Source organism: Cervus canadensis, chromosome 31 (assembly GCF_019320065.1).
Source record: "Cervus canadensis isolate Bull #8, Minnesota chromosome 31, ASM1932006v1, whole genome shotgun sequence".
In the NCBI taxonomy this organism is placed as follows: Eukaryota; Metazoa; Chordata; class Mammalia; order Artiodactyla; family Cervidae; genus Cervus; species Cervus canadensis.
In genome coordinates, this window is record NC_057416.1 from 21,541,972 (window position 1) to 21,555,923 (window position 13,952).

The 13,952-nt window shown below is 37.7% G+C and overlaps 1 long non-coding RNA gene across 4 annotated transcripts in view; it reads left to right on the forward strand.

Annotated features, from left to right (window-relative positions):
• The window catches only part of LOC122432640, a 31,782-nt gene extending 19,486 nt beyond the window's left edge, over positions 1 to 12,296 (forward strand). The window contains exons 3-5 of one of the 4 annotated variants that reach the window (XR_006266908.1): positions 2,922 to 3,086; positions 9,764 to 9,874; positions 11,789 to 12,296. This is a non-coding gene — a long non-coding RNA (uncharacterized LOC122432640). Of the gene's footprint in view, positions 1 to 2,921; positions 3,087 to 4,223; positions 4,888 to 9,763; positions 9,875 to 11,788 lie in introns of those variants that run through there. The other 3 variants (XR_006266909.1, XR_006266910.1, XR_006266911.1) reach the window with 3 other exon arrangements.
• The last annotated feature ends 1,656 nt before the right edge of the window (positions 12,297 to 13,952 follow it).

Here is a 13,952-nt window from a genome sequence, read left to right on the forward strand (position 1 = left end):
AAAATAAATTTTAAAAAACAAAATAAATACAGGACTATTAGTGAACTGAGCTGGACAAAGCTCATGCCCACCGAGAGGACAGCCACAGCTTAGCTCATATGGGAACAGGGACTCCTCATGGCCAAAATTTAGCATTTTTAAAAAGAAAAGCTGCAAATAAGAATTGTTATATAAAAAATTAATTTTAAAGATGCAAACAATGAGTTCAGTTTTATTTTTAAAATACTATGTTGACCAAACAAAATATATCTACAAGCCAATTGTTGCAAACAGACTATGAATAGTGAAGTTGTATCTTGGTACAAATTCTAGCTTCTAATATAAAAATACATTTATTCCAGGCCAGAATATGTGAAGAAAATCTGTTTCCTTTTTTAATAAATCATGATGAGCAGCCTTATACCCTGTAGGGTTTTGTAGGCTACACAGTTGTCCAGAATTATTATAAAATGAAACCAAGATGAATTTTTGTGTGATTCATCATTGGAATTTGTTCAAAGAGTGGCCTGACACCTATAATCATCCCATCACCTGACACCTAACTTGAATTATTTCCACAAAAAATTTTGGAAAATTAAATTTAGATTTTTAAGTAAAGTTAGCAGTTTACTAAAAGCAACCATAAAATATCTTAAGGACATCCAATCTCAAAACAAAATATTGGCCATTACAAACTGTCAAATAAAATGACATCATGTGAGAAACCTATGATGCAGTTATTCTATTTTTGATATTAGCTCTCATAAGCTAACGGGAAAGGAGAGGAAAAGGATTTAAGTTAATGATATTACCAGTCAAAAAGCATGAACCTTGAGTGAAAAAAATTTCTGTGGCTAGAATATAAAGCACATATAGATTAGATTTTATTTTAGATTTTAGTTGAAATGACATTTCTGGATCCAAAACTTGTTTTATTAATCAATGAATGAATTAGAATCAACTCTGTGAGAACTAGTTTTTAATTTGTTTAAAAAAAAATTTAAAAACAGGGACTGAATTGTTTTTACTCTCTTTATCTACTTCTTACATGCCCAGTAAGTCAAAGAGAAGTATGTAGGTATAGAATTGCTATTCTTTTTAGTTCTTGGAACTACTCTTTAAAAAGAACATAAAAGTCAAGTTTAAAGAGTGAGAGAAATAAAGAATGACAATAAGTTGTATCTATTACCCCTGAAATTGGTATCATTATATTATGTATTGAGCTTCCCTGGTGGCTCAGTGGTAAAGAATGTGCCTTCAATGCAGGAGACCTGGGTTCGATCCCTGAGTCAGGAAGATCTCTGGAGAAGGAACTGGCAACCCACTCCAGTAATCTTGCCTGGGAAATCACACAGACAGAGGACTCTGGTGGACTGAAGTCCATGGGGTTGCAAAGAATCAGACACGACTGAGCAACCTGATACTATAGGCTTAGAGACCAAATAAAGTTAATTTGGAAAAAGAAAAATCAGTTTTAGAGATAAATAGTACAATGAAAATACACAATTTTACTTGTAATATAATCAATTTTAAGCTACTGATAATTCTTAATTTCTCATACAAACAGGTAGGAAATAAGGAAGAAACTGCTAGATTGCCTCCAATATTTATTTTCTCCTTTTCATAAAAAATAAAAAGTCCTACTTTAATCTGAGTGTATCATTGCTTAGAATAAAGGTTTATTTTCTCAAATTAACCTTGAATCCAGGTGTGGCCATATGGCAAATTTCTGGTCAATGGAATGTGAGCTTCAGTGATCTGTGAAACTTCTGAGCCTCAACGATGAAATTAAGTGCACTCTCCTCTCTCCCTTTTTACCGTCTCACTAGCTAGAGTGCAGACAAGGAGATGGGCCCTGGACTACGTAATACAAGGCAATTCCCCAGCGATGCTGAAGAAATGATGTAGAATGACCTGGGTCCCTGACACAATGCGCTACCCACATCACCCACCCCGGCCTAGTGATGGCCAGACCACACATGAAAGTAGTCAATCTAGGTCTGTGTTACAGTACTTGAATACTCTAACAAATATAACATTTGTTACAAGAAGATTCAGAAAGTGAAAGTTGCTCAGTCGTGTCCGACCTTTTCCTACCCCATGGACTATACAGTCCATGGAATTCTTTAGGCCAGAATACTGGAGTGGGTAGCCTTTCCCTTCTCCAGGGGATCTTCCCAACCCAGAGTTTGAACCCAGGTCTCCCACATTGCAGGCTAATTCTTTACCAGCTGAGCCATCAGGGAAGCCCAAGAATACCTGAGTGGGTCATCTATCCTTTCTTCCACGGATCTTCCCGAACCAGGAATCAAACTGGGGTCTCCTCATTGCAGGCAGATTCTTTACCAACTGAACTACCAGGGAAGCCCTGAGAAGATTCAAAATTGTGAGCAATTAAATCATTTAGAAGACAGTTGCACCAACACAGAAACAGCAAATAAGGAAAATCAGTGTCCTTACTATGTCTGAGGAAATTATCTGTATCCTTGGAAGGCAGGCCATGTGACCCTGAGTTTGTAGAAATTATGGGAAGAAAGCCACAAAAGTGGTATGTGTTGGCTGTTTCTTGTTACTTGCAGCAAAGTTGAATACGAGCTACTAAAGGCGATGTTAGCACGTTTCTATGCTGAAATTGAAAGGAATTTGGCTCCTTTTCTGGACAGATTTTCATCGCCCAATGTCTGAAATTTAAGGTGACTAAGAATCTGGTAAATTGGGGCCTTGTGGAATTGATCAAACCAACTGAAATAATTTTAGGATGTGAATCTCAAAAGGTAATTTTAGTGAGAGAGAACCTTATGGTCCAAAAGCTCTCTCCCTAAAGACCAGACAATGTGAGCCACTTGAGCAGCTAAAAAGCAGATTAAAATTACAGCCTTATCCCCTTGGCTTATTTTCAAGTGGCAGATTCTCTACAAGGATACACTTTAAATTCACTATAGATGTGACTTGTGCAGATTAACAGACAATGAGGAACCCTCCAGATGGCAATATCTGGGATCACAGAGAACAAAGGACAAAAAGATTCTTCCAGAGAGCAAACCAGGAGATGGCCTAAACAAGGAATTTACTCATCTACCAGTCTAGAACGCTTCTCTTCCTGTCCGGTAAGTTGCACATTATATTTTATACTGACCATTGACTTCTGATAATTCCCATTAAGGTCTTATTCAAATAGTAGTTTGCAATATGTCCATTCCATCATTATTGTGTATACATGTGTTGGGAGACAAGTAACTTATTTAAATCAGAGGTGATACACATGGAGGAGGATACCTTAAATACCTAAAACTCCGAGTTGAAGATAATCCTGGTACAGAAATTTAGATTGTCTTTCTTGGGAAGGAGTGCCTGTATTCTATACAGGGCAAGGAGAGAATGTGTTGGTATTTATGTGACCAGAACTATATACATGGTAAAGACTATTTGTTTCCTAGTACCCATTCTTCCCTATATAAGAGTAAATAGATATTGAGATTAACAGACTTTTAGCTGGCCTGGAGTTGCCAGAATATAGACTATATTCTTCAAATGTTTCAATATTCCCAGAGTCCATATAACATAAAGCCTTGGCCAATGATGTATGAGAAAAAAGTAATACGAACTCTTCAAAAAGTTAAACATTAAATTACCAAATGGCCCAGAAATTCCACTCCAATGTATGTATCTCAGAGAACTGAAAACATGTCCAAAGACTTGTATGTGTTCGCTCATAACAACATTATTTGTAACAGCCAAAGGTGAAATCAATCCAAATGTCCGTCAACTGTTCAATGGATAAAGACATCCATATGATGGAATAGCATTCTTTAAAAGCATAATTACAATTTAAAAGTATAAGATACATACATATGAAAACACATTAAAAACATTCTGCTAAGAAGGAAATTACAAAAGGCCACACATCGTATGACTCCATTTATAGGCAATGTCCAGAATAGACAAATCCACAGAAAAGAAAGCAAGCAGATGGTTGCCAGAGAATGGAGAAGTGGGGATTGGAAGGTAGGGGTTTCTTTTTGGAGTAACAGAAAATTTTTAGAATTAGATATTGGTGATTATTGTACAACTCTTAAAAAAAAAAAAAAAAAAAAACACCGAGTTATACACTCTAAATTTTTTAGGTGTGAATTTTGCATTTTGCAAATTTTATCTCAAAAAAAAAAAAAAAGTAATACAAGCAACTTGCAGGTCTTATAAAGGAGACATGCTCTCTCTCTTTCTTTCAACTCCCTGGCTGGAAGGCAGATGTGCTGGTAGGGACTGTCTTGGATACACAGAGGAAGACAACTCACGAGGTGGAGAGAGACAGACGCTTTATGTCTGATACTGCAGCATTAACTAAGCAACCCTGGACAGCATTGTCCCAGTCAGTCAGGTGGAAGGTAATTAAAATTCAATTTAATTTAAACCTTTATTATTTAGGGTCTCGGCTACAGCAGCCAAATCTTTATTGTAAGTCAAGAATTAAAAAGAAAATTACATAACTCAGAATTGCTGGTAAATTATTGTTATTACCTTTTAACTTCTGTCCTGTCATCCACTTAGAGACTGAGATTCTAAGCAGAAAGCATGTTGAGAGATACAGGGTGGTGTGTCTGGGTGCATAAATGTTGTCCCTAAACAATTCTAAAATTAATTCTTCCTCTGATACATGCTCCCCTTTTGCCTACTTAATCCCCTCAACCAAATGTTCACAGGTAAACAGAAAATAATAAAATCATCTTTATGCCTAACATATCACAAGGGCTCAATAAACTGTAGATTTTTAGACACAACACTCACAGTTGAGGTATTGTTGGAGATTTTGATTTTTTTTTTCTTTTTATATGCAAGTTTTTCTCCAGGAAAACCATCACTTTTGTCTTCTGCTTTTTAAAATGCACTCTAGGTATGAAATTGATTGCTGACTATACAAAGAAAAAATTTCTTTTTGATTAATGTTCAATACTACCAATTAAAAAACAAATGAGAGCAGTCAGCAGCTATGATTGGCTATGTCTAACTATAACTCAATGAACAAGTAGAAAAAATGAGAAATACTTGTGATAAGCTATTTTTTAAAAGCAATGCAAACTAGTCATCTGTATACACTCTCTGGGGATAACAGTGCTCTTGAAAAGTTGCTGTTCACGCCCATGAGATGCAGAAACCAAATTCTAATCTTCAAAAACCTGTGTCATTTAGCCTGATGCATGGTGCCAAGTCACAGCTGGCAGCCGGGAAGAAAGACTGCTAAATTACTGTACTGTCTGACACCTTTAAACGAACCTTAAATGAACAATTCATCTTTGAGCTCAATATGCTATAGGCATATTACTAAATGAAACCTAGAGAAATACTCTTTTATCAAAAATTTCCCTAATCCATAAGATCCCAGATAATTAAAAAAAACTTCAAGTACATATGAATATAACGTATAAGCTCAACATTATATGAAGCACCAATTATTCATACTAAATATCATCTACTCTAGTTTACTACAATTTTGTTAAATCAATTTATGTATCTGAAAGCTCTGACTTCTATTATTTTGCATAAATATCATAAACTGCAATGGCTGTCATACTGAGTAAAAGAGACTAGTGGAGTATAGCCAGAAAACAAATTCCGGTGGTCTCCCCATTTCCTCACACCACACAATGAAAACTGGGGCCATAAACGCGCTTCCTGTCACCATGGTCACAGAACACAGCATCTGATAGCTAATAAGTTGTCATTTCACTTAGGCATGTAGCTCGTTCATGAAGCAGAAAAGCAGGGCACATTCAATTGATTTCTCCTTCTCACTCTTTTCTCAATTTTTACTAATGATGGTTCCGATGCTTCAGGAGGAAGGAGTGGGAGGAAACAGGGTGAAGCAGGAAAAACGGTGGACATTTCTTACTTGACTTTTCTGGATGTCCTAGTGATCTATGCTGATGCTGTCTAGCCCCAGGGTCTTCAAAGTGGTTGCTCACCTCAGGGGAGGTCACTCATCTACAGGTTTCTTGATCCCTGCATCTCTACTCCAAGTGGCCACACACACATGCTTTCTCAGATCCTGGATACCTGATGGTACTCCTAACATTTTTCTGCTTGGCTCTTTTGCTTCACAAGGCTACTCTCTTACACAGGATGTAAGAAGGTTCTATTCCACGTATTTCACATATATGGCCCTGGTGCCATGTGCATAAGAAAGAGCAAAAGCATCCTTGACTTGCTCTGACAAGCTCTATATTAACAGAAATCTCTTCCCCCCGCCATCAGAACCACTACCCAATCACATTTCCTCACCTTTTAGATTGCTAAAGCATCAAACATCAATTTATTGTGTCCTCCAAGCTCAGGGCATGGGCGTCAGACTTCCTGAGTGTCCCCATTGAGTCCCCATGCCCTGAGCTTGAGCTAAAAGGGTCTGATACTCAGCACACTGCCATGCTAAGTCGCTTCAGCTGTGTCTGACTCTTTGCGACCCCATGGACCATAGCCCACCCGGCTCCTCGGTCCATGGGATTCCCCCAGCAAGAATACTGGAGTAGGTTGCCATTTCCTTCTCCAGGGATCCTCCCGACCCAGGGATTGAACCTGCATCTCTTATGTCTCCTGCCTTGGCAGGCAGGTTCTTTACCACTAGCACCGCCTGGGAAGCCCCAGTACACTGTCAGAGCTCTCTAAAGCCTTCTTCAAACTCCTATTCCTTCCTCCAAATCGATTTTAAAAAAGCCATGAGTCAGTGATCAGCTGTGATAGCAAAGACAATTAGGAAACCTCCTTTCAAAGTTCTGCAGGGGGTCCTGCACCTCACTTTACAATGCGGTAGCTATGCCCAGAGACCTCCACTGAAACAACAGCTGAAAAAGCTCCAGTTCAACTTTCTTTCACATAAATAGTTGTCCCTCTCTTTTTCACTGCTGTTATTTTTTAACCCCGTCAATCCAAATTTTTGGTTTTATTGGTTTATTGGTTTGTTTTATTGGTTCGACTTTGGATACTGGAAACAGGGACCTATACGGATAGTTGGAAAGCAGGACAGTATTGAGAAGTGAACACACATCACTGGGTGAGCCTTCACTCCACTGTTGTTCTTTATGGAAAATATACTGTATTAGTCTTCTTGGGCTGACATGACAAAGTACCACCCACTCAGGTGGCTTAAATAACAGACATGTATTTTCTCCCAGTTCTGGAGTCTAGAGGTCTGAGGTCAACGTGTTGGGAGGGTTGGTTTCTCCTAACACCGCTCTCCTTGGCTTGGAGCTGGCCGTCTTCTCCCTGTATCTTCAGTAGTCGTTCCTCCATCCCTATCTGTGTCCAAATTTCCTCTTCCTGTGGTCACGCTGGATTAAAGTCCACCATAATGACTTCAATCAATCACCTCCTTAAAGTCCCTATTTCTAAATAGAGCTCTATTTTAAGGTACTAAGGGTTCAGACTGCAACATATGGGTTTTTAGGGGATACAACTCAGCTCATAATAAACAGCAAAATAGCAGTCATTTTAGTGAGATTTACTAGACTCTTGAGATCATAACTTTTTAAACTTATCACCAATAATACTCTTGAACCAAATGTACTACTACTCTGTACGTGTTTTCCTTTGCATAAACTGTTGTATTACGTCCTTTGTTTTCTTTACAAGCTAAAGAGCTCACTTTTCTAACCTTTACTTTCTGTACCAACTCAGAATCAGCCATCTCAATTTTCTCATAATCTTATTTAATTTATTAAGCATACAGCTTCTAAGCATATAAGCCCATCTCCCACCTCCTCCACAAAAAAAGGAAAAAAAAAAAAAAGAGAAACACTTAAAATGTTGGCTTAAACGTGTGCCGTGCTCAGTCATGTCTGACTCTCTGTGACCCCACGGTCTGTAGCCATGTAGACAGGCTCCTCTGTCCATGGAATTCTCCAGGCAAGAATACTGGAGTGGGTTGCCATGTCCTCCTCCAGGGGATCTTCCCAACCCAGGGATCAAATCCACATCTCCTGCATCTCCACATATTTGGCTTTGATTAATATCAATAAGCCTTGGTTTCTTCCACAATGAAATGAGTATAAATAATGGTTCATCTTATAAATTTGTTGTGAGATGTAAAAGAAGGTGCTATATATTGAAAATATTTAGCATCACAGCCAGCAGGTAAAAGAGACTGTTCTATAAACACTACTTATGTTTATTATTAATATCGCACACAATTTTGACCATAAACATCGATAATATCTGTACTTTAAATTGCTGTATAGTATAAAATGTTTCAAATTAATCTAAAATACAAGCCGTGCAAAAACTACACAATAAAAAAGTACTTCAGACTTGACACCTTTGATGATTACTTCCTTTAATAGGCATATTTACTGCCCTCTGGTGGCCACTGCCCTAACATAGCCATTACTAAAGGAAGTGTGCACAAAAATTCTAAATCACAGTCTTTTACAAATTATCAATCTCTATTAATAATGAAGGGAATCATTAGATATAAGTGATTATACCATTCCATTTGATTCTGAGAAATTAAATATCTCTGCCTTATAAAACCACAGTCTTTACAATTTTGTATGCTTATAAAGATTCATTTGGAAAACTTCTTAAGTTAGGAGACTTTCACAAGACTATAATTTTGCTATCATTTGAAACACTTTACCAACTGAATTCTGAAAAAGCACTGAATTTGATCAGTTATTTTATAAGGATTGTTTTCTTAAATATCTGTCCACAGTTACATGGTTGCTCTTAAGGATTCATATGATAACCCTGCTTTATACCATCTCTTCTCAAGTGTGTGTATAGCTTAGATACATCCCCATAGTCATTTTTAATGCTTCCATAGTATTTTCATATGAGTTTAAATATCCTAAACTTGAAGAGGTTAAAAACGTTAACACATGACTGTTTTCTAGTCAGTGGAAATCGAACCTTGATAATTTTAGCAAGAAAAATTAGAGTAATGTGCAGAACATTGGATTCAAGAATGAATGCTTTTTAAACCAATTACAGAAAGCATCGATGACTGAAGCTGAATATTAGGAAGAATGTGATACATCCCAGGGAAATTCAGTTAGTCCAAAGAAATCTCTATCTCAACCTCTTTTTATTATAATAACCAATTTAAAAGATAAATGTAAAGCTGATAAGTTTACGTTTTTACACATAAAACCTAAAATAATTTTTAAATAATCACAAAATTAATTCACATTAAGAAAATTAATTTCACAGTAGTCACTAAATTGCTGATTATAATTTAAATATGATACTGTTTGGGGACAGGCTCTTTGAAAGGCAGCTGGTCTACTCCACTGTGAGCTACATAAGGACTCAACTCTCCCACGTCTTCTACCCTATTAAAACTCCCAGGAAATTTTGTTTCCTGTTGAAAATCTCTATTCCCCTTAAAACTTTGTTGACAGGTTCTATAATTTAACCATATTCAGAGTTTCTTTTCCTCTTCTCTGAACTATTTTCTGACCTCTAGTTTTCTGCATCAGTAAGAATGTGATCAGAACTGAATTCATTGAAAGGCTACCCCTGCATGTACCCATCTGTATGTCTATGCTGCAACACCATGTCTGGCTTCTTATTCAAATTACAAAATTGACAAGGCAAGTTAATTTATTATGCCTATGACCACTTGCTGACATATATTCTGCTTGCAGCAGTTTTAAAACACATCAACAATTTTTTGACAACTTATTCCATTAACAGGTGATATCTATAACCCCTCCCTCTGAATCTAGGTTGGCCTTATTGACCCATTATAATAGCATCAATAGAATACAGCAAAAGTGACACTATGTGACTTCCAAAGCTAGGTCATAAAAGATGCTGTTGCTTCCTCTTCGCGTGAGTTACCATATAAGAAGGTCCAATCTGATGCCACCATGCGGTCAGAAAGTCCAATCCACCAGAGAAACCATGGGTAAGTGCTCTGACTGAAAGATCGTGTTGCTACATTTACTCACATTAACTTCTGTGCATTAAATTTTACTTTGGCACCACAGAGCTTTGCCCTGTGTTCTTATGTTCTTCCCCTATTGATCAATGCATTTCCTGAGATTTTATCAAGAAAAATACTTGAAACCGAAAGGCAGTATTTCTAAAATTCCAACTTGGCTGATCACTCGTAGAAAAGTTCAGAGGTGTAAACAAAACACAACTCAGTATAAAAACTGACCAGGGGCCTTCAACACTCTCCAGATGGAAACTTGAAGAATCCAAACATAAATCTTTTTTTTTTTTTTCTTCAAAAAAAAAAGCTCTAATGAGATGGATGAAACTGGAGCCCATTATACAGAGTGAAGTAAGCCAGAAAGATAAACACCAATACAGTATACTAACGCATATATGTGGAATTTAAAAAGATGGTAATGATAACCCTATATGCAGGACAGAGAAAGAGACACAGATGTATAGAACAGACTTTTGGACTCTGTGGGAGAAGGCGAGGGTGGGATGATCTGAGAGAACAGCATTGAAACATGTATATTATCAAGGGTGAAACAGACCACCAGCCCAGGCTGGATGTATGAGACAAGTGCTCAGGGCTGGTGCACTGGGAAGACCCAGAAGGATGGGATGGGGAGGGAGGCGGGAGAGGGGATTGGGATGGGGAACACATGTAAATCCAGGGCTGATTCATGTCAATGTATGGCAAAAACCACTACAATATTGTAAAGTAATTAGCCTCCAACTAATAAAAATAAATGAAAAAAATTTAAAAATTTTTAAAAAATTAAAAAATAAAAGCTGATAGCTGATACTCAACTCTGTATTCTGTTTAATGATAAATTTATCTAGAAAGGATTAGAGACTGAAGGGATATTGTTGGTTTGATATTTTTTGACATGTATTAATACAGTCATTTGCACTTCTATGTGTTTAGCAACTCACCAAGGAAAGCTTATGGAAATTATTACACCTGAACAGCTGTTGACTGAATTTTTAAAAAAAGAAAAATAAAAAGAGGAAGCCACATCTTCCCATACCACTTAAAACGCAGTAGTTAAGAAAACACAGACTTCATTTTTAATAATTAATGAGCACTGAATGCCGGAATAAGCAAGTTGTTGCTACCCTCAAATTATGAGAAAAAAATATTTGAAACTTGGACCAGGATTTTTAAACTTCCAAAATTATGCTTATATGCACTCTTTCTTTAGGAGGTCAAAATTCCAAAAAGAATATAAAGTTATTCTTCTTGAAGATAAGTAGATGCTAGTCAGTTATAACTGAAAACACCTTTCCTGTTTGTCTAATCAACTCTTATTTTTTTCATTATACAAACATCCTACCAAATCTTTCTTTAAGGTACATTGTTTGTTTGTTGCATTCATAATTTTTCTGTGTCTGGAAACAATACATAGGCATCTGCAATAAATCTGTATCCTAAAAACGTTGCTTCTTTGGGACTGGTGCAAACAGTTTTCCAGTGATCCCAAGCATAGATCTGAGACGCAGGCCTTGCCAATCAGAGTTATGTGGGGTGGAGGAAGTCAACACCTTTAGTCATACATCAGTTCAGAGCAGGCAAGCGTGTAGGCTGGAACTTTCAGGCTCCTGTATGTGTGCATGTGTGTGTGGGTGAATTCAGTGCAGTCCCATGAATTCTTCATTCAGTTATCTGCTCACTATGAACACGATCACAAAAAACAAAAATTTCTAATACTTCGTTTTCTTTCATGAACAGAAATTAAGCATACAAACCAGCAAAATATGCAGGCATGTCAACTGTTATTTACTTATAAGGTATCACCTATGCGCTATACTGATACTGGGCTAAGTACTTTATTTCCTCTCTGATCTTTATTAATCTCCTTCCTTCTACTGCCTTTAGGTTTTGTTTGTTCTTTTTCAGCTAATAAGTACTTTGGATAAGGTACAATCACTCCTGAAAAACACGGATTTTTGCAGATGAGGAAAATGAGGCTTGCGGAGATTAAGGGACGGTCCTTGATTATGTAACAATGATCTTATGTAACAGAAAGGAGGATTTGAACCTGGTTCCTTCTTACTTCAGTGTCAGATTAAACTACAAAATAATTTTAATATTTAATAATCAACATAGCAAAATTCTTTCTTTCACAACCAACAAAAATGTTGTGGAAAATCTCAGAGTTAAGTTTTTATCGGTACTATATTTCAGTATGAACCAGTTTACTTGTATAAGTCTTCCTAGATCCATGAACTCCAATATAACTCTTAATAAAAATACAGCATCTTGTAGTTTCTCTGTCAGAGGTGAAAATGACAGGTGAAAATGTTTAACCAAGTTAAACAGAAGCAGAAGATATTAAGAGGTGGCAAGAATACACAGAAGAACTATACAAAAAAGATCTTCATGACCCAGATAATCACAATGGTGTGATCACTCACTAAGAGCCAGACATCCTGGAATGTGAAATCAAGTGGGCCTTAGGAAGCATCACTACGAACAAAGCTAGTGGAGGTGATGGAATTCCAGCTGAGCTACTTCAAATCCTGAAAGATGATGCTGTGAAAGTGCTGCACTCAATATGCCAGCAAATTTGGAAAACTGAGCAGTGGCCACAGGACTGGAAAAGGTCAGTTTTCATTCCAGTCCCTAAGAAAGGCAATCCCAAAGAATGCTCAAACTACCGCACAATTGCACTCATCTCACACGCTAGTAAAGTAATGCTCAAAATTCTCCAAGCCAGACTTCAGCAATATGTGAACCGTGAACTTCCAGAGGTTCAAGCTGGTTTTAGAAAAGGCAGAGGAACCAGAGATCAAATTGCCAACATCCACTGGATCATCGAAAAAGCAAGAGTGGTCCAGAAAAACATCTATTTATGCTTTGTTGACTATGCCAAAGCCTTTGACTGTGTGGATCACAATAAACTGTGGAAAATTCTGAAGGAGATGGGAACACCAGATCACCTGCCTCTTGAGAAACCTGTATGCAGGTCAGGAAGCAACAGTTAGAAGTGAACATGGAACAACACACTGGTTCCAAATAGGAAAAGGAGTACGTCAAGGCTGTATATTGTCATCCTGCTTATTTAACTTATATGCAGAGTACATCATGAGAAATGCTGGGCTCGAGGAAGCACAAGCTGGAATCAAGATTGCCGGGAGAAATATCAATAACCTCAGATATGCAGATGACACCACCCTTATGGCAGAAAGTGAAGAGGAACTAAAAAGTCTCTTGATGAAAGTGAAAGAGGAAAGTGAAAAAGTGAAAAAGTGAAAAAGCTCAACATTCAGAAAACTAAGATCATGGCATCCGGTCCTATCACTTCATGGGAAATAGATGGGGAGACAGTGGAAACAGTGTCAGACTATTTTTTTGGGCTCCAAGATCACTGCAGATGGTGACTGCAGCCATGAAATTAAAAGACGCTTACTCCTTGGAAGAAAAGGCATGACCAACCTAGACAGCATTAAAAAGCAGAGAAGTAACTTTACCAACGAAGGTCCGTCTGGTCAAGGCTATGGTTTTTCCAGTGGTCATGTATGGATGTAAGAGTTGGACTGTAAAGAAAGCTGAGGGCCAAAAAATTGATGCTTTTAAACTACGGTGTTGGAGAAGACTCCTGAGAGTCCCTTGAACTACAAGGAGATCCAACCAGTCCATCCTAAAGGAGATCAGTCCTGGGTGTTCATTGGAAGGACTGATGCTGAAGCTGAAACTCCAGTACTTTGGCCACCTTATGCGAAGAGCTGACTCATTGGAAAAGACCCTGATGCTGGGAGGGATTGGGGGCAGGAGGAGAAGGAGATGACAGAGGATGAGATGGCTGGATGGCATCACCGACTCGATGGACATGGGTTTGAGTAAACTCCAGGAGTTGGCGATGGACAAGGAGGCCTGGCGTGCTGTGATTCATGGGGTCGCAAAGAGTCGGACACGACTGAGCGACTGGACTGAACTGAACTGAACTGTTTTAGATGTCAAGGCTCTCATACTTAAAAATAAACATATTATTTATACATATTATTTGCATATTTGTTATCTTGTGACTAATTCAAAGCTG